At 49.6% G+C, this 25,758-nt stretch overlaps 1 long non-coding RNA gene across 1 annotated transcript; it reads left to right on the forward strand.

Moving 5' to 3' along the window:
- The first annotated feature begins 17,497 nt into the window (after nt 1–17,497).
- Nucleotides 17,498–22,685, forward strand: LOC116963086. Its single transcript, XR_004407938.2, has 3 exons — nt 17,498–18,854; nt 19,945–20,128; nt 22,371–22,685. It is a non-coding gene; the product is annotated as an uncharacterized LOC116963086 (long non-coding RNA).
- Nucleotides 22,686–25,758: the final 3,073 nt, after the last annotated feature.

Here is a 25,758-nt window from a genome sequence, read left to right on the forward strand (position 1 = left end):
GGATGTGATGGGACAGCTGCTGTGAATTAGTCCCCTATGCTAAATTGCCTCTGAGCCCTTCCCCCTCCCTGAAAGGCAAGCTGCAAACCCCTCTGAGTTTATGATCTGTGAGTTCATGCAGCCTCCATTAATTTTATGAGTAGATTTTCCTATATCTACTCTCATATATCAGCCACAGGAGCAGGAGGTGGTGGCGGGGGAGCATGACGTAAGCCTGCTCTGACACACATCGCTGCTAGGAGGGCGGGCACGTGAGCACCCAGCCTCGACGTGAGCATCAGTTCTGCCTCAGACAGTCTTCCCACCTTCTCCCACTGATGCAGGGCAGCTTGGGGGGGTTCCTTGTGCAGAAGGAGACATTTCTGAAGTCCCTGTGGAGGAAGATCAGCTTGATGCCTGAGGAGCCCTGGGACGGGGCACTTGATGTTATGGGGTGAGGGTTGTCCTCTCTGGTGTCCCATCCTGCAGGATGGGGGACTATGGAAACCTCCATCCCTGGTCAAATCAGGATAAGAAATGGGAAAGGACCATAAATAATCACTTGGGAAAGCAAAAGAGGTGGGAAGCCAAAAGGCTCCAAGTCCCAGAGCATGGATGGCTGAGCTAAGCCTCCTCTGAGCAGGGCCAGCTTCTGGTCAGCAAAAGTGGTGTGACTTATCCATGCTGTGTTAGTGCAGCTTTAAAAAGACCGAGGTATGGTGGGAAGCTGGGATGATGTGTTGAGTCTGGGGTGTCTGCAGGAGGTGTGAGCTGGGGACCTGCAGTGGGAGCCAGATGGGTGGCACAGGCTGATTTACCTTCCTTGGAAAAGCTCAAGATCCTTCCCTGGTGTATAATGAGAAGGGGCTGGAAAAATGCCCCTTTTCTGCTCTAATTTGCCCAGCCTAGGCAGTGTAGGTACGTTTGGCATGCAGGGAGTGTTAACCATCTCCAGAGCCCCCAGGGGAAATGGGTTGCATGGGCAGAATGAAAGAGGGAAGTAAACCCCCAGACCTCCCTATAAACTTGCGGGGTAATTGGCAGCATTGCACTTGCTATGAAACCCAAGAAGGAGCTAAGTCCTCAAACAGGGGAGAGCTTTGGGAGGAGGGTGCAAGGGAGCCTGTTGGAAACCCTGGTTGTATTTCAGGCTCAAATTCTCTTTTGCTTTCCCCTGGGGACCAGCTGCTTGTGTTCCCTGTCCTGGGGAGGAGCAGCTGGGGATGCAGGTGTGGGGACCCCTTATGTGGGTCCTATGCCCTGGGAACTGCCAAAAGCTTCCATTCCTCAAATCACTCCATGTCTGAGCAGGCTAATCCACCAGTAAATGAAGTTTTAAGTTTTTTGGTAGTACGTTGTGCTTGTTGAGTTGTTCCGTGGGGACTGTCTCACCTTGGGGCTGCCAGGAGCTTGGTGTGGGGCTCTGCAATGGGGCAGGCTATGGGGCTGCATCTGCAGAGCTGGGAGAAGGTGCTTGGCTTCTTGGTGTTTGTCCATGCCAGCTCCAAGGTGGCAGAGAGCCTTCTCCGTGCTGTTGGAGTGGAGGGTGTGCTGCCTGAGATGAGGCTGGCTCTGTCTTGGGGCTGTGAGAGACTTTTTTTTTTTTTTCCAGCAGTGCTCTGTTTTCACTGATTACCAGGGTCACTTTCAGTGACATTTTCTGATGATCTGGTTGTTCTTTTTGAACAAAACCTGACCATTTTTATTCATCTTGCCAGCCCTTTGTATCTGTTTCCCAGTTGGCAACACTTGGGAATTTTTCGGCAACTTTATGTTGAAAGACTTTGGGGATTTTTTTTTTTTTCCCAGGATCAATTTCGCAGTGGAAAAAAATCCCATTTTTCAGCTACCTCTGTGCATTGACTCTGACAGAGCACCCTCTCCCAAACCAACAGTAACCAGACCACAAAAATTGTTCTCAAAGAAGCAATCAAAAAGGAAAGAAAGGCACCGACCAGGATTTCTTTTTCTTTCTATATTCTGAGAAAGCATGTGAATTATCCTGCTTCCAATTCTTCCCAGAACATCGTAGTAATGTTACAAATTTAGTCATAAAGCTGCGGTTGAATTATAGTTATCATTGTAAAACAATAATAACTATGCAGATACTTATTATGGTGCATTAAGTTACAATGATAGTAAATCTGTCATAATAACCATGGCAACTCTCTTAGCCGCGCAGTAGGGCTCCTGCGATGTTATTGATAAAATCTGCTGAACTCTGCTGTCTTACCCTCCGCAGAGCCGCTGTACCGTTTTATTGGAAATGGTGATTAAATGATGCAAACCATATCTCCCCCGGCAGTCATTTGTTCTCTTCATTTGCGTGAAGCCCTGAAGAAGAGGCATTAAATGCTCTGTCATTTAACACATGGGACCAGTGATAATTGCGGACCCCGGGTGAGACTCGCCTCTCCGGGAGAGCGGTTTGTAGGATGGGCTCAGGCTGAAAGGAAGGGGGGGGGGGGGGGGGGGGTTAGGTTTGGCTTGCTGAGTGCTTTTTTGGGAATGGTTGGGCTGCATGGGATTTCTTGCATGTCTGCTGCTTTGGGTGCTGGGGTGGGATCTGGGGCTGGCTGCTGGCCCAGGGGTGGCTCTGTGGGAGGGCTGGTGCCTGCACCTGAAACCAGGGAGGTGCTCCCTGAAAAGGCACAAGTGCAAGCACTTGGTGTGGAAGATGCCAAACCTCCCTTTCAGGCTGGAGATGGTTAATGGTGCTGGGCTGCCCCCGGGGCCAAAGCTGGGAGCATGCTGGAGGCAGGTCGGTGGCGATGGGCTGACTCAGGCTGTGGTTGGGCTTGAGCACCCAGCACAGAGACTCGCATCATGCTGCTCTGACATGTTTTATGGCCCTGTGTCGTCTCACTCCTGGTCCTGTCCAGCCCTGCCACTGCCAGAATAACCCACAAGAATGGCCGTTCCCATGAATTTCCCTGACTTGTTTTAGGGTGAGGGAAGATCACACTTCTCTGCCTCTGGGAGCCAGACCACAGCAGCCCCTTCCCAGTTTCCACTGACCTCATGCATGTGCCATCTTACACAAACATGTGGGGCAATGCCACGGTGGGCACTGGTTTGCCCAGGCAGGGATGTGTGTGGAGGCATCAACAGCTTCCAGCACCTCCTGGTTGCATCTGTCCAGGCTGTGACAGCTCAGAGACCCACCTGCAGTCCCTCCCCCTCTGTCGCATGACAAAGTGGGGCCTTTTTTATCCTAGAACAGCCTTCAGTTTTGTTAACCTGGTTTCTTTAAGGATTCTGTGATTGCTGTCTATTTTTTTCAGGCTTATTTCAGATGAGCGTAGCAGAGGGCTGCAGTTTGCAGAAATGTGGGAGCCAGAAAGTTTCTGGGGTGGTGGGAGGCTGCATTCCTGCAATGCAGTGGGCTCCTGAGGCCGGTTCAGCTATATTAGCCAGTGGAGAAGCCACACAACTGTGCTGGGCTCTGCCTGAGCTGTGGCATGGCTGGCTGTAGGCTCTGGGACACGCTGGTGTGTGCTGGGTGCTGTACCCACGCGGGGTTGGGGGCTGCTGGGGGTGAGGACCCAGGGCTGAGGGTGTGCTGGGGAAGAGCAGGGCTGGGGCAGGCTCTGTCCTGTCCCCCTGCTGTGCTGAGCTGGCTCTTGCTCCCTTGCTCCTGTCCTCCTCCCCACCAGCGCTGCCAAAAATGGGCATGTTTCTCCTTTTGTCATTTTTCCATTGTAATGTTTCATGCTGGTTTAGGAAAAAAGGCTAATAATTTATCACTGTAATAAGGATTTTCTGGCTGAAGAAAAGCCCATTAAGGTCTTGCTGAGTATAGGAACCCAAGTTTTGTTGTGAATGTTTATATTTTCTAATTACTCACAGATGACTCCAATTGTGTCAGTGTGCAGCTGGGTATTGGATTGTGAGTGCTAGCTGGTTTCTGCCCCTTTTGTTTACTGGTTACTCCATGCAAGCCTGCCATGGTTGGGGAGAAAGTCGAAGAGTTTGTTTGGAAAGGAGAGAAGATGCTGGGATGTTCCAGCCTTACCGAACTGCAGCGGTCCTGTGGGATGCTGTCGGTGTTTGCTCTTCTTTAACCACCCTCTTTGCCCCAGGAAGGGACTGTCCAGGATCTGCTGCTGTCTGAGTGCAGCTGGTGTAGGTCAGTGAAGTTGCAATGAAATGAGGCAACCTCAGCTCTTGCCGGGGGGAGAACTGGCCCTTCTGAGTAAGAGTTACCCTTTAAAATACAGCAATTAAATTTAAAAAAAAAAATCTCCTTGAGGAAAATGTTTTGTTCATATTGGTGCCCCAAGTATTCAACTAAACTTACTCGAGGCTTGAAAGTAATGCTGGTGGAGCATTTTCAGTACTTTAGTGATTTTATTTAAATACTAAATTAGGGGAAATTTGTCTCAGTGTAAGACAGCGTTCTCCATCCTTACTCTGGGGAGTCTCCCAGCCTTACGGAAAATCTGTCTGGATCCCTGCATGTACCAGCAGAGCAAGTGCTCTCAGAACAAAGGTGCTTTCAGGTCACTGGCTGGGGGCAGGAATGCTCTCCCCACCTGAGCATCACGCCTGCCTTTGCTCGTGTGGGTGAGCGTGGACTCGAGAGGCTGGTGTAAGGCATGTCGAGCAGAGGTAAGGGCTGGCGAAGGACGGTCTGGCAGGACAGCGGTCGAGCCCTTATGGGTCCTGTTCCACAGCCGGTGACCGTCTTCCCTTCCCAGCTGTGCTGTGCTCTGCTTTCAAAGACCCTCTGCAAATTTTGCTTTCCGCTGCTGGGATCTTTTCTATTTTGTGTAAGGATCTGTGGACAGATTTTTATCTTTGTTCATTGCTGATTGGAAACTTATCAGTGTAATTGCACCAACATATGTTTATAAGTTGTGTATTAACACTATTAAAGGGCAATCTGGTATTTACTGTAAGTTATATTAACTGTTACTGATTACTGTTACAACAAATGCTGACATAATTACTGAATGAGGACCATTTTAAATTGCAAACTCGCTATATATGCCACTGTGCAATACTTCTCTCTATTACTGAACTGAGCAAAGTGACTTCAAGTATCTAGAATCCTTGATGTATTTATGTGGCTAAAGGCATGATGGATTTTATACGTTGCAAAATCTGAGCCCTCATTTAAAAATAACTGGGCTCTCCAGGCTGCCAGCTCTGCTCGGTGCCCTCTTTCCTCCTTACTTGGAGCATCAGGAAACCCCCAGTAGCCAACACACCTTTCACAGTGCCTGAACTCAATGCGTATTGTGTGGCTTTGTCATTTTTTTGTTTTGCCCAGGTCTGCAGACACTATCTTAAGGGTTTGTAGCTCTCAAAGCCACTTCCAACGCATGGCAAGAGCATGGAGAGATGTGCCATGGACAGAGGATATTGCCATGGGGTGTGATGGCCTCATCCTGACATTGCCATGGGATTATTTTAGGATTGGGATCATCTTCGAGGTGAAATGTGTGAAAGTTGGGATTGCCATGGCGTGGCACTTATCTATAGTGGTACCTACCCTTGGAACAGCCCCGTGAGATGCTGCTTTCTGTCAGGTTTGACGGGGAGGGAGGTCAGGGAAGCTGGAAAAATGTTGGTATGTCAGGAGAGCAGACATTTGGGAGCTTGTTAAATTGGGGAAGGGGGGGGAAGAATATTGGTTTTATAAAAAGGAACTCTAAATGACTCAGGATGCAATAAAAGCTCCGTTTCCAGCTGAGTAGATTGGGTTACACTTTGGCTTGTGGAGCTGGGGGGGGGGAAATAATCCTGTGCATCTAATTTGGATGTGTGTGCCAGGATGTCTGTGCAGAGATGGGGCATGACCTTCTCCTGGGCTCATGAGGGCTTAGAGGTTGATGAGATCCGGGGGCTGGAGCTGGCCTCAGGATCTCTCCTGCTCCATCCGTGTGCGGGATGGCAGCAGCGTAGCCTCTGATGGTTGCTTATTATGGAATGTGCCTTTGATGATATAGGGCACCTGGGAGCACTAAATAATGACTTATAATGGGCCATATAAAAATAAAGACTCATTTTGTTCTGGCTGTGGCTCACAAATGGAAGTTATCATCTCTCCAGCTCTCTGAAGGGGCTGGGAAGCTGTTGCTGTCTTAGCAGTATGAAACCTTGGGTCACAGGATGGGAAACAAGGGAGGCTCAGGTCTCATACGCTGGGGCTGTGAAACTTTGAATCTCTGTTTTGAAAATCTTTCTCCCTTGCTGGCTCTTTTGGGGAAAGACGGGTCTCGAGGAAGAGTCTCCTGAGCGTTGGGCTGAAGTTGCCCAGCAAGGACCTGTGGTGGGACAGCCATGGAGGGTAACTTGGTCACAGCTGTGGCAACTGTATGGGGCTGCTCTACTGGGGAGTGAGAGAAAGCCACTTCTCCCCATGGTTTTCCTGGCTGTGGAATAGAGCAGATGGCTGAGGCAAGCACCATCCACCCAAGCATCCTGACCGTTAAGACACCTTGCCCAAAAGCGATGTGGAGGGTAAAGGAGTGAGCTTGTGTGCAGTTTAACCTCCTGACCCTGCGGCACTAAGGCTTTGCTTGTCTAGTGGAGACCTTCCCTGCAGGGCTGGCTTTTTTTTTCAGGTGGCTGTGATAAGGGGCTTCGGGTGTTCTCAGCCAGCTGTGGGGGAAAGGGCTGTGTGGAGAGGCAGCTCAGGGTGATGAGAGGTAATGGAGGAGCAGCCCTTGCCACTGTGGGAAGGCATCTCTGCTTCACATGTAGGTTTGAGAAATCCTCTGGGATCAAACAAACCACAAAGGGGGAAAGGTCCATCACAGCAGCGTGCTTAGGATGTCCCCATCCTGGCCTAGGAAGGGAGCATCCAGCTTCTTCTAGTCCTAGGGTTTGCCCTACCCAGGATGAATTAAAAACACAGCTTCTGTGCATGCTAGTGCTGTAAACTCATAGGTCACTGTGCTTATTGTGTGTTTTTAGTCTGCTTTCCCAAGATGAGTCTTTTGCTTCATTTTTGCCTGAGCTTCCTGCCTGTTTTTCCCTTTTCCACCCCATAATTTGCTTCCAGGTTTGACCCACCCAACAGCAAGGCAAGGCTTTAAAGTTTCTACAAGCTTTGTGAGAAACAGGAGGCAGTGAGCAGAGTGATGCTGGGGATGGCCCCCACCAAGGACAGGCCAGTGTGAGAGCTTGGTGTTCATCAAATGCCAAAGCCCAGGAGCTTGTGCCCTGCAGTTTCAATCCCTGGGTGCTGTTTGGGCTGCAAAGTGATGCTGGGTGGGTCTGCCTTGAGGAAAACACAGCCCAGGGCATCCACATAAGCACAGGCAGGTGCTGTTTGCTCTCAAAGTGAAAAATAAAGGTCAATAAATAAAGGGGACTTTACTGCCTTCCTCTCTGGAGAAGCATTGAGGTGTACAGAGCAGACTTGCAGGAGAAGAGGACCCCGCTGGCTCGGCCATGGGATGCTGCAGGGTTAGGGCATCACCTGCCAGCCCTGAGGGCTTGCTAATCAAATATTTTTTACATCTAATAGGAGCAAAGAAAGGCAAATAGTCTGTGAGGGGAGTCCCACAGCATATACTATTGGAATAACAGATGGAAATATTATATTTTTTGAAACATTCTTGCTGCAGAGCTGCCTCTTTGAAGTGTGTTTGAGCAGAACACACCGTGCCAAGAACAGGGGGAGAAATTATTCGTGTCAGCAGAGCTGGGAGCTCGCACGTCCCAGATGCTGCAAGAGCCCCAGGATTCTGGGCTGCTCACCCTTGCTGGGAAGGGGCAGAGGGGATGAGGGTCTGGCAGGACATGCCCTCTGCTGGGAAATCCACTGGCTGTGCCCAGGTGAGAGAGTGAATATGAGGCTTTCCAGGGATGTTAATCCCTGAGCATGGTGCTGATGGTCTGTGCTCACTAGCAGTGCTGCCCAATTACATTTGCACATACATATTTCCCCCTCCCCCCACAGTGATAAATGGCTTTTTGGGAAGGGGAGAGGGTTTGTGGGATATTCCTCCAAAAAGCGTAAGAGCATGGGTTTTCCTTCCACCTGATGCTCTTATTCTTGGAATGAAAAGCTTCATATTCAGTCAATTTAGGGGAAATTAAAGAGTGAGCGGAACACCCCCAGGGCCCTGCCTGGGGACATGGCATTAAATCAGAGGCTGTGATGAAGTGAAGGAAATGGTGGTGGAGGCAGGTTGCAAGCATCCAGCACCACTAAGGGAATGGGCAGACAGCTCTTCAACTGGGGAAGTGCCTCATCACACAGCTCCCACTGGGGTGGCTCCACAGGGCTGGGGAACACCCAGCACCCAGGCTCGGGACTGGGGGGAACACCATCGCTGCTGGGCACCAAGGGCATGGCTCAGCCTGCCCAGTTAGGGGGGGGAGAGGTTTGTGTTGGAAGAAGCTTCCCCCAAAACATGCAAGGGAAGAATAAAACAAGGTCAGGCAGAGTGACAAGGCTCTCAGCTCTGTTTAAGGGGTCCCTTTGGGTGAATAAATACCACTTTGATTTGCAGAAGCTCTTTCCAAGTCATGGTTGTGGAGAAGGTGGCTCTTGGTGATGGGCTGGTGGGTTTGCTCCCAAGATGCTGGCAGAGAGCTCCAGCCCTGCATGGTCCTGCCCTCAAAGATGTCCTGGGAGGGTGATCCTGTGAACACCCCATGCTCCTGCTCACAGGCGTGTGTTGCAGCATGTGCTTGGTGTCTGCTGTCCTGGGCATGGCTGGTGGAAGCTCAGCTGTGTCCCCTGCACCAAGTCAGGAGGGAAATGGGGTTCCTGGGTGGGAGAGGAACAAGGCAGTGCCTTTTCTTGGGCATGTTGGAGGGGGCAAGCATTTATCTCCAGGGTGGTGGGAAGCAAGGGAGGTTGAAGCCCTGGGTGGTCTGTAACAGCCCTGCCTGGTACTCAGTGAACCCATGATGAAACCAGAGGCTCCTGCTGGCTGGCACCCAGGCTCACTGGAGCAAGGAGAGCTTTGAGGTACCAAACTTATTCAGCAAATCAGTCCCCTGGGATTGGAGGGTACATGCAAAGAGTTTCAAGGCAGAAGCAGCCCTGACACTTTGCAGCTTCTTCTATTCTGTCCTCCAGGTCCTCTCTCCCCACTGGGGAGGATGGGTCGTGTGTGCTGGGTGTGGAAAAGCTGAATTGCTTCAGCTTGACCCCAGCTCAGCCTGGCCAGTCAGGACATTTGCACTCCCCAGAAATTCTTCTCTCCTCCTGAGCAGACAGATGTAACTGTCCTTAGAGCTGACATGTACTATGGCTAAGTGGAAATGTGTAGGTCTCGAAGGATGCTGTACCTCCCAGGGGTTAGCAGGAGAGGCCGGCTTTTGTGCTGCAGGTTTCCCTGAGCTGTTCAGGCTGTAGAACATCAGGATGAGCATACACGGGTCCTCTCTGTCGTGCAGCTTCAACATGTTTTCTCTTCACAGCATGAAGCGGTGCTAGCTGCTGGGGGCTGTCTTGTGACAGCGGGCTGCAATGCCATCCCATACCTGTTTGATCTCATGGTGCAAAGACGTGTGTGTTATGAGCTTGTGATAAAGTTCCTGTGATAAAGCAGTGAAGATGTGACAGCTCCAGACAGGCCCCCGCCCCAGCCCACGCTCTGGGATACAGATGTTGGCTGTGCCACTGCACGCTGCCGGGGATGTTCCTGACAGAGCTGCGTCGAGAAGAACACTCGGGACTTGCAGAGGTATTTGGAAATTTGGATCCTTTCTGATGGGAAGTGAAGTTTGTGATGCTTTAGGGCTCTTGCTGAAGGGAAGCAGGGCATGAGAGCTGCTTGCGGAGTTGCTCTGGCACAGCAGCCATGGGTCCTGGGTCCCCCTCATCCTTCCAGGGGGTAGACAGAGGAGCTCAAGGAGACTGGGCAGGTTTCCATTTCTGGCCTGGGCTATGGTGCTTATTAGCAAATGCTCTGCTACTTCAGCAAGGGGATTTGATTTGGATGAGGCTTCAGTGTGTGTTCATTCAGGACTTTCCCCTCCAGCTCTGACTCACGTTCCCCCTAAGGGATGGGGAAACTGAGGCACGGGGACTCACCAACCTCCCTGCATTGCCAGTGGGCACAGAGCAAGGTCACCCGGGTTCTGCCCTTGGTGCAATGCAGCGGAGGAGCTGGACACAGCTCTGCTCTGATGGAGCCCTGGTCTTCCCGTGTGCTCCAGCAAGCTCTCGGGCAGACGGAGCCATCTTTGCTTCCACCGGCCTGATGGCAGTTCCGCTCCTAATAAGTTAATCTGATGGGTTTTGTCATGAGCAAAACAAGAAATCACGTTTTTAATAATAAAAAAAGGGTCCTGCATCTTGTTAACATCTGGAGTTCAATCATTTCTGTGCTCAAAACTGTGGAATGCTTCAGCACAATATAAATCTTGCCACTTGCTGTACATGGGCTCCAGATGGGGAGGGAGAGTTCATGTTCACTTGTAACCCATCTGGGTGCCGGCGGCTCTGAGCGGAGCCGCCGCGGCGTGCAGCTCCCCTGGTCCCACGGCGGGGGGATAGCAGTGAACCTCCCAAATGGGCTCCCAAATGTTCAGCGCCGGGGGTTTGGCGTGGCAGGGTTGTGTTGTGGCACTCCCATACCCGCGGTGCCCACCTGGAGAAGGGTGAGGTCTCCCCACTGCCTAAAAGCTTGTGAGGCTGGAGGTTTCCCAGCACCACGGGGTGATGGAGCCGCGGCCCAACGCTCCCGTGGGACCAAAGCAAAGACCAGGTTGGGCGTCACCAGTGGGTGATGCACAAACTGCTCCTGGGAGCCAGCAGCAGGGCTGGGGCTGTGTCCCTCCTTGCTGGCACCCACAGCCATCAGATGGGACCGCCCGTGGTCCAGGTGATGGGACCCTGAGCCCCCACAGGCTTGTGTCACCTTCAAGCGTTACCACCGTGTTTTTCATCCAGATCATTGATAAATACATTAAATCCCGGAGCAGAGCAGTGGGATGCCTGGCTGTTAACCTAACGTCAGGCTGAGAATGAAGCATTTATCTTTGCTCCGCTCCTTCACCAGGCTATAATCCAGACCAGGTCCTTGCCTTTCACGCAGCAACTATTTAATTTCTTTAATATGCTCTTGAGGTGGGCTTTTTTGAAAATCTGAGTGTAGCCATCACACCATGAACTTTTTTTATGACAGCAAGAGAATTTATTTACTCTGGAAGTTTTCTTGAATTTTCACTAAAAAACTTGAAAGTTGCATTTTTTGGTTAAAAGTAAGATTTTTGCAGCTCAAGGCCAAAACTTGATTTTTTTTCTAGGTTTTTTGACAGACAAGTCAGGCAAATTTCCCCAAAAAGAGGTTTTGTGTGTGGGTTTTTTTTGTTTGTTTGTTTGATTTTTAAAAAAAAACTTGCCTTTGACTGAAAAATGACCTGGTAAAAACTGTTTAGATGAAAATTTTTCAAGGAGCCATAGTCAGGGCACTGATGTGAGAAAGGCAGTAATAGAGCTGCAGGCAGGAATACGAAATGCATGCTTGGCTTCTCCGTGTTTTTAGGCACACTTTGTCCAATACCTCTGGGCAGAGTTAAGATGAGGGGAAGGAGAGGAGGGAGGCTGGAGGTGATGCACGGTGAGCATGGGTCCACAGCTGCCCTGAAACGGCAGAGCTTTGTGGCCGGAGGGGATCTGGTCTCCCTGGTTTTGGAGATGTCTAGAGTGGAGACATTCCATTGCATTAATAAAACGATGCTGCAGGGTTTGCACCACAGCCGAGCTGGAGGTTGGTTTTTCCCTTGTAGGTGGTTTTGTATACTAACATAAAGGTTTACAAGCCCTGACCCACAATGCATGTGCCCAAATCTCTTCTTTTCAGGAAAGCCACTAGAAGTGGTTTTTGAAGGCACGTGTGCACTTCAAGACTCTATCCACAGAAGTATGTAAGCTCTTAATTTCCATTAAAAACCTTGTGTGCCTAAATACTTTCTGAGGGTCTGGGGTTTACCAGCTGGTATCTAGGTCTTATCTGTTCCTTTAGGCATTTAGATATCTTTAAACTGCCTGGCCCTCAGTTCCCAGTGGCTTCAAAGGAGACTAGAGATGTGCCTGCTAGCTTCCCTAAATAGAGATGCTTTCCTGGACGAGGGCTAGATCAATGTTTTCGGTGTGGCTTTGACAGATGGCCTACTGCTCTGACAACCCCCTTCCCCCAATTTCCATCATTGCCTTATTTATGGGGAAATACAGAGTCCAGGCATATGAAAATCATTTTTCATTTTTATCAGTTTGGCTGGGAAACTCAATCTGCTCCTATGAGGGGGCTGATGCAAATTCAGTGCTGCTCGTAGGCAGCTTTTGGTCAAGAGGACAGCGGGGCAGTGAGGGTCTCGGGGCTGGATGGGGCCTCTGCTTTGTTTTTCAGATGGTCTGGAGGGCCTTTTGGGATCTTCGTGGGCTGAGATCACTCCTGCGTTTTAAACGACACGTTCTCCTGTGTCAGTCTAAGTCTGCAGAGGAAGGTTTTGAGATCTGCTCTGAGGCATGGAGTTGTTCTCCCCTGGGCTGCTTTAATTAGCATTGATGGATACCAGAGTGATGGTAAGGAGGGTATGTGTGTCCCTGCCACAAGTAGAGGGAGAATGCCAGCAATGTGGTGTGAGCCTGGCAGAGATGGCTCTGGAGATGTGTGAGGAGGCAGATGTTGGCTGTCAACACAGCCAAACTGATACACTGGACAAAACCTTGACTTTGAAACTTCTTTTTTCACCCTGGAAGGTTTAATGACTTGTGGCAAAATTAATGTTTCCATGTAAAATGTCAGTCCTTTTTTTTGAAGAGCTCCAGTTTTAACTGGAAAATGAAAAATAATCAAACTGGAAATAAAAAGATTTGGGCTGAAAAATGTTAGATTCCCAGAAAATTTTTTGTTTCTTTTTTTTAAAAAAAAAAAAGGCAGGAAGAATGGTTTTGGTTTTGGTTCCCAGCTTTTTTTTTTTTCCCCCTGGGAAATGATCATTTGACAGAGGAGAAGGAGGCAGGCAAAATAAATCCGCGGCAATCTCTCTCAATCTGATCTGGGGGGAATATTCCTGACCCTAAAATCGGAGATCTGGTAGCCCCAAATGCTAGCAGGATGCTCACACAACCACTGGGGTGGTTTCCCAGCACCCCAGGACTCCCACCAAAACCCCCTTAGCACCTTAGCTAGGACCCCCAGGAAGGAAAAGGGAGAAGATGGGTTGGAAATAATCTCCCTTGGACTCTAGTGTCCATCAGGCTTAAGAAGCAGGTGTTAAAATTTTATCTGTGTCTCCCCCAGTATGGGTTTGCTGTTGCTGCCCAGGCTGTGGCTCTTCCATGCACAGATAACCCAGTGAGGAGGAAGGGTCCCAGCTTCTTCCTCAGCTCTTGTAACAGAGATGGAGACTGTGAATCTCTTGGTTTGCTTTCCCCTTGTCTATGGTTGAGTATCTGTTGATGTTATTTGCTAAACAAGAGCGCCAGTGGCAGAGGAATTAGAAGAAATCCCTTCTTAATTGGAAACAGTGAGTTTGTGTATTTTTTCAGTTGTCTATTTTGGGCCTTGTAAAATTAAAGTTATTAACTGTAATGCAGCGGTTTCCAGATTCCCACAGCCCTTTACAATAGCGGGGAAATTCATCCCAGGTCACTGGGAGCCTTTAATGAATACATTAAGGCTTATTATTAAAATAAAGTACTTGCAGCTTTATGGGAGACATCTGGCAAGGATGCTTGTCTCTCTGAAGGCAGCAAGGCTCCCTGAGTGTCCTCTCCCGGCGTGCACCACGTCCGCCCCAGCAGAGGCTTTCAGGAGCGATTCCCGGCACGAGGATTCCCTGGAAGAGACAGAGAGGACCTTTGCTGGGTGTGATGGAGAGTGGTTGTACCAGACCTGCCCCTGAGATGGCTCCACTGACATTTTCTAGAGCTGCCCAGCCCCTCGTGGGAGCTGCAGGTAGTGGTGTGAGCCCTGCCGGGATGCTCGTGCTCAGCGGAGCAGTCGCACCGGGATAAAGATGCTTCACTCACCAGATAATGTGATGTGCAAGCAGAGCTGAGCTTTGGCTTAGCCCCAGACCGGGCAGAGGGTGTTGACCTGGGGGCAGGCGGGTCAGCTTGGAGGCAGCTGTGCTCGCCCAAAGTGCTGAGCTTAGCAGGGTGCCGCGTCCGATAAGCGGCTTTGTATCGCATCGTGGGGGCTCGCTGCTGTGCCTGCGCCCACCCAACACCTCCGCGCTGCGAGGGTGTGCCACAAAACAACTCCTCGGTGTTGCACAGAAACCTGGAAGCCAAATCCTTGGGGTTTAGTGCCATAAAGTTCCCCGGGCTCCCTGGCCCGGCACTGATGGGAGCAGGTAACTTGCAGAGAGGGTGTTCGCGTGCCGATGAGAACAAACCACGGCTGGCGAGGCTGCGAAGGGGTCTGGAGCAGTGTGCGATCTTATCGCGGCTTTATCTCTAGCCAGGCTTGATCCCGGCAGAAAGCAGGGCCACGTGGCAGTAATTGTGTTAGGAAAACAAACTAATCTCCAAAGGGACAGAGAGCAGCTGTTGGGCTATCGGTGCTATCGGGGGAAATGGATGTGGCCTGCCAGCTCGCAGTGCTGGGCTGCTTCGCTGCCGGGGCCAGGCAGAGGGTGGGAGGGGGCACAAAGGGTAATGAAAATAAGTTTAGGCTGCCAGGTGGGACCGAAGGAGTGTTTGTCATGGCGTGACCTGCCCAACGTTACCTCCCCAGCTTTGCCAAGAAGCCCTTCGCTTGCCAGAAGGTTTGTAAAATGTGGTCTGGCCGATCAGGCGTTGGAGTGGGGAGAGCTGGGTTTAACATACTGGCTCAGCGAGAGCCGGGTTTAACTTTGGCGGATCGCTTGTCACCATCTGCCCTAATGGCTCCTCTTCTAGTTAGGCAGTGGGTTTGCAGAGCTTCCTCTTAACGTGCTTCACACAAGTCTTGCTCTGAGCTCCAGGCACCTCAAAACCTGCTGCTAACTGCAGCTGAGCCACATGGGTTACTTGCCCATCCCAGGTTTGGGCTTGCCCTTTCTCCCCACCCCATTCCCACCTCTTCAGTCCGGTCTGGTGGCTCCGGACAGGGTCCCTCTGGCAGGGCATCACCATGGGGTGGAGAGGCCAGACCCCAAAAATGTGCTGGGGAGATGGAAGAGGCTCTTGGAGATGTGTGCGGAGATGGGGCTGCAAACACGCAGTGGTCAGGCTGGTTTCAAAGATGATTATCTCCTGCAAAGCCAATGGCATGAAAGTAATTACAACGATCCTATAACTGTTGTGCTTGGCTCTCCCCACACCTCTCCCCTGTGCCTGGGTCTCCAGCCCAGGAGCTCAGCCACTGCCGTGCAGTAAAACACCACCACAAGATGGGGATCCCCCCCACGTCCCAAGTGTGAGCGTCTTAGGGGTGGTAGAAGGTGGGGGAGGAAAGCAAATGGCAGAGTTAGGTCAGCCCCACAGATTTACATGAAACCCCCTTCCCCAAGAAGCTGCATCAAGCCCCTGGCTTCAAATAACCCCAAACCCAGGGAAGGTTAAAATCCAGCTCTGAAGTGTCTGGCTCCAACCCAACACAAACATTATTGTTGTTTCTGGATTATGTAGTTTAACAGAAAAGAAAATCCTATCATTAAGTAATGCCAACAAGATACACACTTGTGTCTTGTATTTAGTCTGTCCTATGAACTCTACTAAGGCTCCAATCGAGACAAACTTTAAAAAAAAAAAAAAAAGCCCAGAATTACGCAGCTCCCAAAAGTTTTCTTGAAAATAAATTTTTGCCATGTTCCTCCCCAGCAGTTAATTAAGACTTCTATTAAATGCTGACAGGCGCTTGATAATGTTATATATTGCAGCAGGCTCTGTTCGTGGTGTTATAATTATGGCAGTAAAACAGTTTCCATTATAGCCCTTCTTTTCATAAGCTAATAACTTTTGAAAACATTCACTTTTCAGGTTGAAATTTTTGCATGCTTGGCCCTTACCCAGTGTGGAATTTTTTTTTGGAAACTCTGACCAAAATCCATCTAGTCCTTTTTGAGTTATGAAATAGAGGGAGAGAAAAAATGAACATTTTTTGCAGTGGGAATATAGGTGAGAAGAAAGGTAACAACATAATTTTTCTAGATAGTTGGATAGCAAAAGCATGTGATACCTGATGCTTGCTTTGGAAATTGATAGGGTAGGCTTTGCAGAGTGCCTGGGGCATGTTCCATCCAAAAAAAAATCCAATCTCTGACTTAAAAGCCTTGATGAAGCCAATGGCAGAGCCTCAAGAGAATCTGGTTGTCACCCATGAGAAGTGACTCTTGTTTGCAGGTTAAAAATAGAGGTTGATAATTAATAACTCTTTCCTTCTGGCAGCAATTTTGAGGTACTGACAGTATTTCTCATCTCTCATGGGGATGAAGAGTCAGTCCTGAAAAATTTTGTGAACTAAAAAACCAAAGGGTAAGATCTTTTTAGGTCAACGAAAATATTTTTCTTTGATAATTTCAAGCTTCCTGTTTTGATAGGTTTTTTTCTACAAGCAGCCTAATTCTGAAGAGAAAAGACCTTTTCAACTAAAACCCTGGGATGTGTCACTGAAGGAAATGTAAAAGCCAAACATTTGGACAATTTGGAAACGCGCGTCAGTTTTTTCAAGTTGAAACAACTGTTTGAACCACCCTTGCCTGCGAAAAGTTAAATGGGCATTTTCCCACCAGCCCCCACTTCCTGAGCCCATCGCACTGGGAGCTCCCCAGCTGGCCCATGTTAGATGGTGGATAAGATGCAGTGACGGGGCAAATGAGATGGAACCCTATCAGCAGGAGCAACTCGAACCACTCTGAGACTTGACTGGACTCTTGATTTTAATTGTTCCAGGACAAAAGATTCACATTCCTTCCCACCACTGCCATCGGGGTCCCTCAGGAGGGAGTTCAAAGACATGCGGGTTCCCTGAAGATGTTGAAGATACAGATGAACATCTACTGCAACCTTCAAAAGCACCTAGTATGATTAGCAGTCTACCTCCTCGATGGGGGCCTTTAATCACACTGGAAAGTGGGATTTAGGCTCTTAAGTTGTTTCTGTGTTTCTTGAAAAACACTTTTATTCCTTGTTGGGGCTGGTTCTTCTCAGTTGGTGGCAGCAGTCAAGGAAGAAATGCAGGAGCAGGGTCAGACGGGAGTTGCCTTTGCAGCATCGTGTCACTTGGTGCAACTGGGCTGTTTTTCAGACGGCGCTAAAAGAAAAGGTGTCCTGGAGAAGGATGTGGAGGGTGAATAGAAGCACAGACCTGCCTAGGAGGAGGGGTGTATCCTTGAGAGATGGCGAATCTACTCTGGCAATGCTAATGAGCAATAAAGCAGAAGTAAATCGGCCTCTCAACCCCCTTGTTTTCAGAAGTGGATTAAGGGGACATGTAGCACTAACCACAGCGGTTACACTTTTTTCCTCCTCTGTGAAGCGGGGCAATGACTGCTAGACTTAGCCTGATGTTTATACAGAGCTTCACGTTCCTCCGTGACGGCTGCAGGGAGTTTCTAAAGACTGGCTGAGTTTTCTGCAGTTCTCCTAACCCGCTGCAGGAAAGGCGGCCGGGTAGGACTGTCTGCAGTCAGAGGTGGGTCTACAGCCTGTGCTGCCCCATGTCAGCTGGCTTTCCCCTCCACCGTGCCCCTGATGGGGGGGTTGCAGAGGGACCAGTGCTCTCCCCAACGTGCTGTGCACAGCCCCTGGCCAGCCCAGCTGCTTTCTTTGGCATGGTGGGAGCTCGCTTGGCTCTGGTGAAAAGCTGTGTCTTGACACTGATGTAATCGGAATCCAAATATCACTGAAGGAAGCTTATCTCCAAACATGCCCAGCTCAGGACACAAGCCTGCTGCCCGAGGTAGTGCCAGGAGGGTTGCGTGGATGGTGTTGAATAAGTCAGCTCAAAACTTGTAGGCATGCTGCTGAGACCTGAAAAGGAGATTAGGGCTGGAAAAATCTGCCTTGGCTGTCAGACCCAAGAGTCTTCACTGACCTGGACCCTTTGTCTTTAGGTTTTGCTCCCTGGGCCTTTCCCAGAGGGCTGCCCTGTCAAGGTAAGGGGTAGCAAAAGGAATGCGTGCCCCGAGTGCTACCCAAAATACCTTCTCTGGGGTGGTTCCAGCAACTCCAAGAAGCCCCAAAGACAGAGGCAGTGGAAAACTTGCTCTGGGTAGCAGACCCAATGTGTGTCCTTGCTAAGGACTGGAGCCAAGGGGGGAATGTCAGCTGCTAGGTAAGCTTCAGACCAAATGATCATACCAGAAAGAAGAAGAGAGAAAAATACTGATTAAAAAAAAAAAAAACCAAAAACCAAAAAACAAAACAAAACAAAACAACAAAACTTGGAAATGCTCAAAACTGTTGCCCATGGCATTGAGTTGAGCAAAGATGTGATGAGCAAAGCGGGATCAGCAGGTAGGAAATGACACCAGTGCTGCTCTTATTGAAGAAGAGGTTTAGTCCATGGAGTGAAATTTTGAAAAGAGTTGTGAACGCTGCAGACGCATTGGGTAAAAAATACTGCAGGCATGGGATGGTGGAAAGGAGCTGCAAAAGGAAGAATGTCAGAAATGTTACATTAGGTTCAATCAAAGGTTTCTGGTGTCCATCCGCAGGCAGCAGCGACTCCTTGGGGATGGAGCATATGGGATGGAACATGTATGCTGTGATCTTTAGAGCCAAGGGTTGCACCTGGCCTGTGATTTTCAGACAGTTCCCAACAGATCAGCCTTCCTCAAGTGTGAATCCATTCCTCATTCATCCCTCCACACCGTCCGCTGGTGTCAGATACAACGGGGTGCTGTGTCTGTAGGAAGCGGGCTGTGAGTTTTTGTGCCGCTGGCAGTGGCACAGTGCTCATCTTCAACTTCGTACCCCAAATTCCCAACAGAAGTGGAGGAAACTTCAACCAGTGCTGTTCTTGGTGGGTCCGGGTCCTCGGTCTCAGTGCATTCAGAGGGGGTTTGTCACCGGGCGCTTCCCCCCGCAGCGGCATCGGGGGGCCGGGCTGCTTGCACAGAGCTCGCCGGTCGTCACCACGCAGTTGCGTTCGGATTTCCCCTCTCTCTGGCTAACCTGCTCCCTCCACCCCAATTGTTTTTCCAGACTGCAGCAATAATCGAATGTGCAGAGTTAGTGGGGCACGGATCTGTGTCTGAGCCCCGCTCGCCTTTGGTACCCTGGCGTGCTTTTGGGGGGAGGGAAGAGAAGTGGAGGGGGGAAGGCTTTTATCCCCTCTTAAAAAGCAGGAACATGGGATGTGCATTAGGCTTTCTTCTGCGGAGAGTATTTCTGCATTTCGCCTCTCGCAGCCGTCCCTCGACGCGTGCACACCCCGCACCCCTCCCCACGCATTCCTGCACAAACCCCTTTTGTTCGCTGCCCTCAGCCAATATACAGGCAGCAACAGCAGCCCAGATGTTCCCTATCAAACTCAGAGCCATGCCAACAAACTTTGGCACACATGAAAGTGCGCTGAGGAATGGGCCTCCGCAAATACCATTTATTTCCCCCCCCCCCCCCACCCTCCCGTTCCTGCAAGTATTTTTAAATGTTAATGGCTTCCACGCCGCGACAGCCGGCGGGGGGCTGCCAAGCCAGGCTCCGGGGGCGTCTGGCAAATTAGCGGTTCAGGTATCCCCGGCGCCTCGTCGGGGCTGTGCTAACCTCGAGCCCCTGCCCCACGTTTTCCCCGATGGCTTTCCAAGGACGGGGCTGAGCCGGTGGTGTTTTCCCGTGGGCGATGCTATTTGGAAGGCAGCGACCCGCAGCCCAGCCCACGGAGGGGAATGCAGGCAACGCTTTGGGGGGATTTGTTGTAAATCTGTTTTCTCCTAGCACTCTCAGGGCTGGTTTGTGATGACCTAGAAAAGCATAAAAATGCTGTGGGGGCCGAGTGGCCCTTTTAGGCTTGGCTTTGCCACAAACCCAGTGCTTGGTAGGTGTGTGGAGTTGGGTTTGGGGCTGGTGTGGGATGCAGTTTCTCATCATCTTTCTCGACGTCTTCCCTTAAGGCGATTCCTGCTGCTGTCGTTCAGCTGTGAGCCCTGGGTCACGGTGCAGCTGGGGCCGCTGCGAGCTGCCGGGGATCACCAGTGCACACCGGGGTGGACCGGGAGCCGAACAACAGCGTGACCAGGACTCGGCACTACAACCCAGAATCGTGTTGGCTTTGGCCATGAGCGGCTGGGGGAGTGCGTAAGTGAAAAACCTTCCTCTGCCCATACAAGCAACAAAACTACTTCTGCTGAGTAAAACACCATCTCGAGGCTGCGCACGCACGTGCTCCAGTGGAAGAGCTCCCCGTCGCACCCAGGTGTGCAAATGTGGTTAAAAGGTGCTGCAGGCAGGAGCTGCTGCCTTTACACGCTCCCGTGCAGGCTCAGCTCTGCTCCTCGCTGCAGACGTTTCTCCTCCCATCTCAAACTGCAGAGCCGTGTCCCACCTCTCCGGCTCCACCACTGAACCCCACGTGGTCTGGGCCAGATTTGGTGCCCACCGCCCCAACTGCGGAGAGATGGGCTCAGGCAGGAGATGGCAAATGCCACCCTTCACCCCAGCTCGCTGAAGCAAGCAAAGGCTGCTTCTGCTAGAAGATCCAGTCTCATCCAATTTAAACAAGAGAAACCCAATTGTTTCAGCACTAGGGCTCTTCAAAGAGAGCCTGAACCCCTTTTTTCCCCTTCACTATAATGGCAGCAATGTATTTTTTTATTCCTCTCTCACATTGTAAAGACTGAGGTGTTTTTGCTCAAATTAAAAAAAAAAAAAAAAAAAATCCCATCTGGATGAAGACCAGACCTTGCACGGTTTCCACAGAGGGTCGTTATCTGAGATCACCTCCTCTAGGAGTGCACCGGGGTTTCCATACTGGAAAAGACCCTTCTCGGAGGGTTTTGCACAAGAAGGGGTGGCATGAGCCATTGCACGGTAAATTCGGCTAAGAGAGGAGGAGGCAGACAAGGTCCCAGGGGAGGGAGAACAGCTACGTTTCCAGCTCGGAGTTGAACTGAGATGAAGCAATGATTGCAGATTGGTTCAGAGAAACAACCAGATGTGCAGTGGATAGCCAGGGCTGCAGAGGGGAGAGAAAATGGGTGTGCACAATCCAAGTGCAGGAGTCAGCTCTGGCTACAAATACGTGCCCTGCCGGGCAGCAGTGACAGCCACTGCAGAGGGGCCTGACTGGGTGAACTGGGCAGCATACTGGGCTGCGTGAGGGCAGGGGCCGTTTTCAGAGACACCCCCACCCCAGGCTTGTGCCTCTTGCACTGGTGAGTGACCCTCAAAAGACAAAGTCAGCTGCACGCTCTGTATCCTTGTCCTGGCCATGGACCTCGGAAAATAAATGTAACCTTGGAGAAGAGGTTAAGATAAAGAGGTAGCAGAAGAAAAATGGTCTGAGCTGATGAAAGCCCCCTCTCTCAAGGGAGAGAGAAGGAGAAAGAGAAATTGTGGTTATTTTTAAAAAGGATTTGTAGACACTATTTCTAGAAAGTAGGAGAAATTGAGCGCCAGTCCCTGGTCCCCTTCATTAAGGAGGGAAGGCAGCACACCAAATTTGCCATTAAAATAGTAGTAATAATAATAAAAAAAAAAACCATAGCCCCTAAATTATCCTATATAAAAATAAAATAAAATAAAAAATTAAGAGGTAGTTACCGTTTCACATGTGGTCTAGTTTAAATCCTGGGAGCAATGTGGCCCCTGAGATCTAACCTGTTGGAGTAGATCCCTGCTGTGTTCAAAGGCAATGGCGAACCCTTGAATTTGCTTTCAGACTTGGGCTGGGAATGCTAAGGTTTTTGAAGCGTTGAGGAAGTTTGGGAAGATCTCTTTTCATGACCAAGCAGACTGTGGAAAAAAAATATTGGTAGATTTGCATGAAGGGAATGGTTTGGGATATGAGGCAAGCCTCTCCAGATGCTTGCTGGATTGTTTTGTGGCTTATGCAGAAAGTCTGCAAGCTTTGGGGCTTTATATAAAACCTGGAGGACAAAGGTTTTCAGATTCCCCCAAGCGAGGCAGATTTCAACAGTTGATCTTCATTTAACACTCCCAAGCCAGATGAAAAATTGCAGACTGAATCCGACCATGTGTACTTAAGAGGGTTTTCTAGTTGCTGGTGCACAGGTGTTGCTACAGGGAGGATGCAGACATACCCTGGTATATGCTGGCTAAATAATCCTGGTTTTCTGACATGGACGGTCCATACTGGATTAAAAGGTAATGCTGGCTTGTTCTCTAAACTCAGGATATCTTTTTGTCCTCTTCAGTACATCTTCAGTTTCTGTGTTTGTGAGTGCATTGCTACACTGAGCATGCGGACAGGGATCGCAGAGCCTTTTCTCCTGCTAGGAGAGGAATCTGGAAACAATTACAAGCTGCTCATGCTTAATCACTCGGGTAAATCTTAAATGCCTGTCTTAATATTTTGCAGGACTGAAGATGGCATCTGAATTTTTGCGGTGTGCAGGTTACACGGCAGAGCACACAGACTCTGACAGTTTTGCTCAGTGCATGTTTCAGGGGTGATTGGTCCTGAGGACCCCACAGCTTCTCATAAATTCAGGTACAATTTCAAAGAATAACTAAAATGCAAAGGAAAAAAAATAATAAAGTGTTCTCTTGATATCTGTGCAAATTGTCAGCTCAGCCATGTTCTTACGAACCTTCACTCAAACTGGACTGAAAGAGAGCATTACATTAGTTAAAAAAAAATAAAAATAAAAATAAAGTCCCCTGTGAAAATGAAGGCAACCAAAATAACTCACAAATCTGGGCTGAAGTCAGTCAATGACAAGAGAAAACAATAGAAGTCTTTTTTTCCTTCCTTAAATATTGAAATGTTTCACTTCAGCATTTTCAGGCTGGAGCAGTTTGCTTTATTGAAGAACATTTAGTTTGAAGTCTTTTTTTTTTTTCCTCTCATTTTCAAATGGACCTAAATTTAAAAGGAAAAGAGTTGTGGTTTTAGTTTGAACTTTTTAAAAAAGATTAAATAGTCTCCAAGCAAACCAGAACATTTTGTTACTGGTCAAGCAAAATGTTTTTGGTTGACCCAAATGAAATGAGCTCTTCTCATTATATTCTTTCCTCTTCAGCTCAGCTCTAAACCCAGAATTTTCTACCACTAGAAGAAACCATTCGTCCTTGTTTTCACCTCACTGCTGCAGCAGTAAAGGGTCTAATTTTGGTTGCCCCTATTTTAATCAGAGCGTGCTTTATTAACCTACCCATTTATCGCAGGCTGAGATCTGTGTGATATCAGTGTCTGTAGCCAGGGTGTGGTACAGATCGCTCTCCAACTGTCTCAGATACCTCATCAAAAATCTGCTAAGCCTTTTGGCCATCAGCCCGCTTATTTGCAGTCTTTACAACTACAGCTCAAACCCTGCGAGTGACACCAACACCTGGAAATCTCCGTTAGTACGTGGCCCTGGTAAGCCCTGTGGGTGTCAGCGGGGTGTGCAGTCGTGACAGTATTCAAAAACTAAACAAAACACTCTCCTCCCAGAGAAACCGCTGAAAAACATCTACACATACATTGCGAAAGGCAGCTACCGACTGATGAGGGTGACTTTCCAAAGCCATGGAAGGAAATTACCTACTAATGCCTCGATGAGAGCCAAGCACTCTGCAACTCAGCGATCCTTTGAAAACCTCCTCAAAGATCCAGCCTCAGCGAGTCACAGTTCACTAAGCACACCCATAAACACATGAGGCTTTACATTTTTTTTTTTTTTTTTTTTTTTTTAATGCTTGCTGCGGAGAGAACGCATCAACATTTTGTGAACTTTATTGCAGGGAAGACGCAACGTTTCATCTTAAAGATTTGTAGCACGCGTTATCTGTGGGGTGGCGAGTGGCCAAGGCGGCAGGTGGGAGCAGCAGAGCATCCCTCGGAGCTCGGTGAGTGCTCCCGAGCCGGCCGGGCGCAGGCGCTCCTGACAGGGTGCACCACGGGCAGCGGGCGTTCGAGGTGACGCTGGGGCGCTGCACGCAGCATGGGCCCACGCTACCCTGGCTGACTTGGGCTCCTCTAACTTCTCATCGTGGCTGCGGAGGGGAGAGTGGGGTCCTAACCCTGCACATCTGGTCTGTCGTAGCTTAAGCGTTTGCGGGATGGGGAGGTGAAGCAAGCTAGTGATGTCCTGAAGAGCCTGCAGCTTGCTGGCCTCCAAATGGGTTCCTTTGACACCAGAGATGGTCGGTTGTTCTTCTTTAATATTTGTGTTATAGACACCTCCAGAGACCCTGAACAAGGAGGAGGTGGCTGTGCTCTGGACAAGACGCCATGGAGAAATGTCCAGTATCTTGCTGCAAGGATACAGGAAAGGTGAGGGGACGGCTTGCTTTGCAAATTGGTAGGTGTTATCACACATCCTCCTTTGGCACTGGATACGTGACCTGACCTGGTGTCACTTCAGCCACCTGGGCTGAAAAACAGCCCAAACACCGTACACCGATTCAGCGCTGTGCCTTCAGCAGCAGCGTTGCTGGGGTACCTTGTGGGGATGCAGCAGGATGGGAGCAGGGTCCCACGTCACCCCCTGAGGGGCACCAGCATTTCACTTGCAGAAGGGAGTCCTCTTGTCCCGGCTTGCTGAGCTGCAGTGGCACTGAGCTGGGAGAGGCAAGAGGACACCATCCTCCAGCACATGGCTTGCGTAGCTGGAAGGAGATGCATGGACTGGCCCTAGCACACGTTGGACTCGGCCATCACATTGGGGATGTTTGGCACTTTATGGTAATAAAGCGATTTTCACATCATATAATACTCTACTTCAAATACATATTACAAGCACTGCTGGCTCTTGGGCTTGGCAGCCATCTGTCCTTCTGTCTTGCCATGAAAAGATGATGATTTCCCATGCAGGCTTTTGCAGAGGTGGCAGGAGCGACACAGCCGGCTGGCACCAAAACTGGTACAGCCGGTGGCACAGATGTGCGTGCCCGTGAGAAGGGTGACGGGGCCGTGACAGCAGTGGGAAGAGGTGGGAACGGTGTGGGGAGCATCACAGTTTCAGGAGCAAGGCTGGGAGAGGTGTCAGGAGCTGGCCAGTTCTCAGCTGGCAGCCAGCACACCCCGTTGGGATGCGGGTTATCTCGAATGGGCCAACAAAAGCGGTTCAGCAAAGCAAGGTCAAAAATGTGGCGCAGCAGCCTGCACCCATGGGGTGTCTCTGGGTCCCCATCTCCTCTGGAACCTGTGTGGGGATCCGTGCACCCAAAATCACCAAAACGGCATCTCGTCCTGGGGCTGCATTGACCTCTCCTCTGCCTTGCCCAACAGATGTTTACTGTTAAAAATATCTGGTGATGGAGACTCTATGGTGGTCTTAAGTTAATTCTCTCCATGTTTTGCTGCCCTAACTCCTCATCTCTAGCCTGGGTCTTGCTTGCTTCTTCACTTATCCACCATGGACACTGAAAACACATTACCCCTGTCTTTTCACAGCTGTGTTTTATATGTTTAAAGACGACTATCGTGTCTTCTCCCCCACACTTCTCTCCCATCCAGACTAAACAACCACAGTTCATTCACTTGAGCATGTAACAACAAGTTTGTTTGATGAAAATTCAATTTGTTTAGCGCAGTGGTTCTAATCACTCCTGTTATGCCAAAGATAACAAACATTTCACAAATTTCCCTTCAAATCTCTAGTTTTATCAACTGTTTTGACAGTTAGATAATAATTTTTACACAAATGGTTAGAATTAAAGCAATTGTTTTCTAATTTTTCTATATAAATGTTTGAATTAAGACTTTTACATTGAACAGTGCAATTAAAAGCATTCTAGAACTGTCATGAAATATTTAACTT

This window comes from Tyto alba, unplaced genomic scaffold, assembly GCF_018691265.1.
Source record: "Tyto alba isolate M040663 unplaced genomic scaffold, T.alba_DEE_v4.0 Super-Scaffold_1000006, whole genome shotgun sequence".
NCBI classification, from domain to species: Eukaryota; Metazoa; Chordata; class Aves; order Strigiformes; family Tytonidae; genus Tyto; species Tyto alba.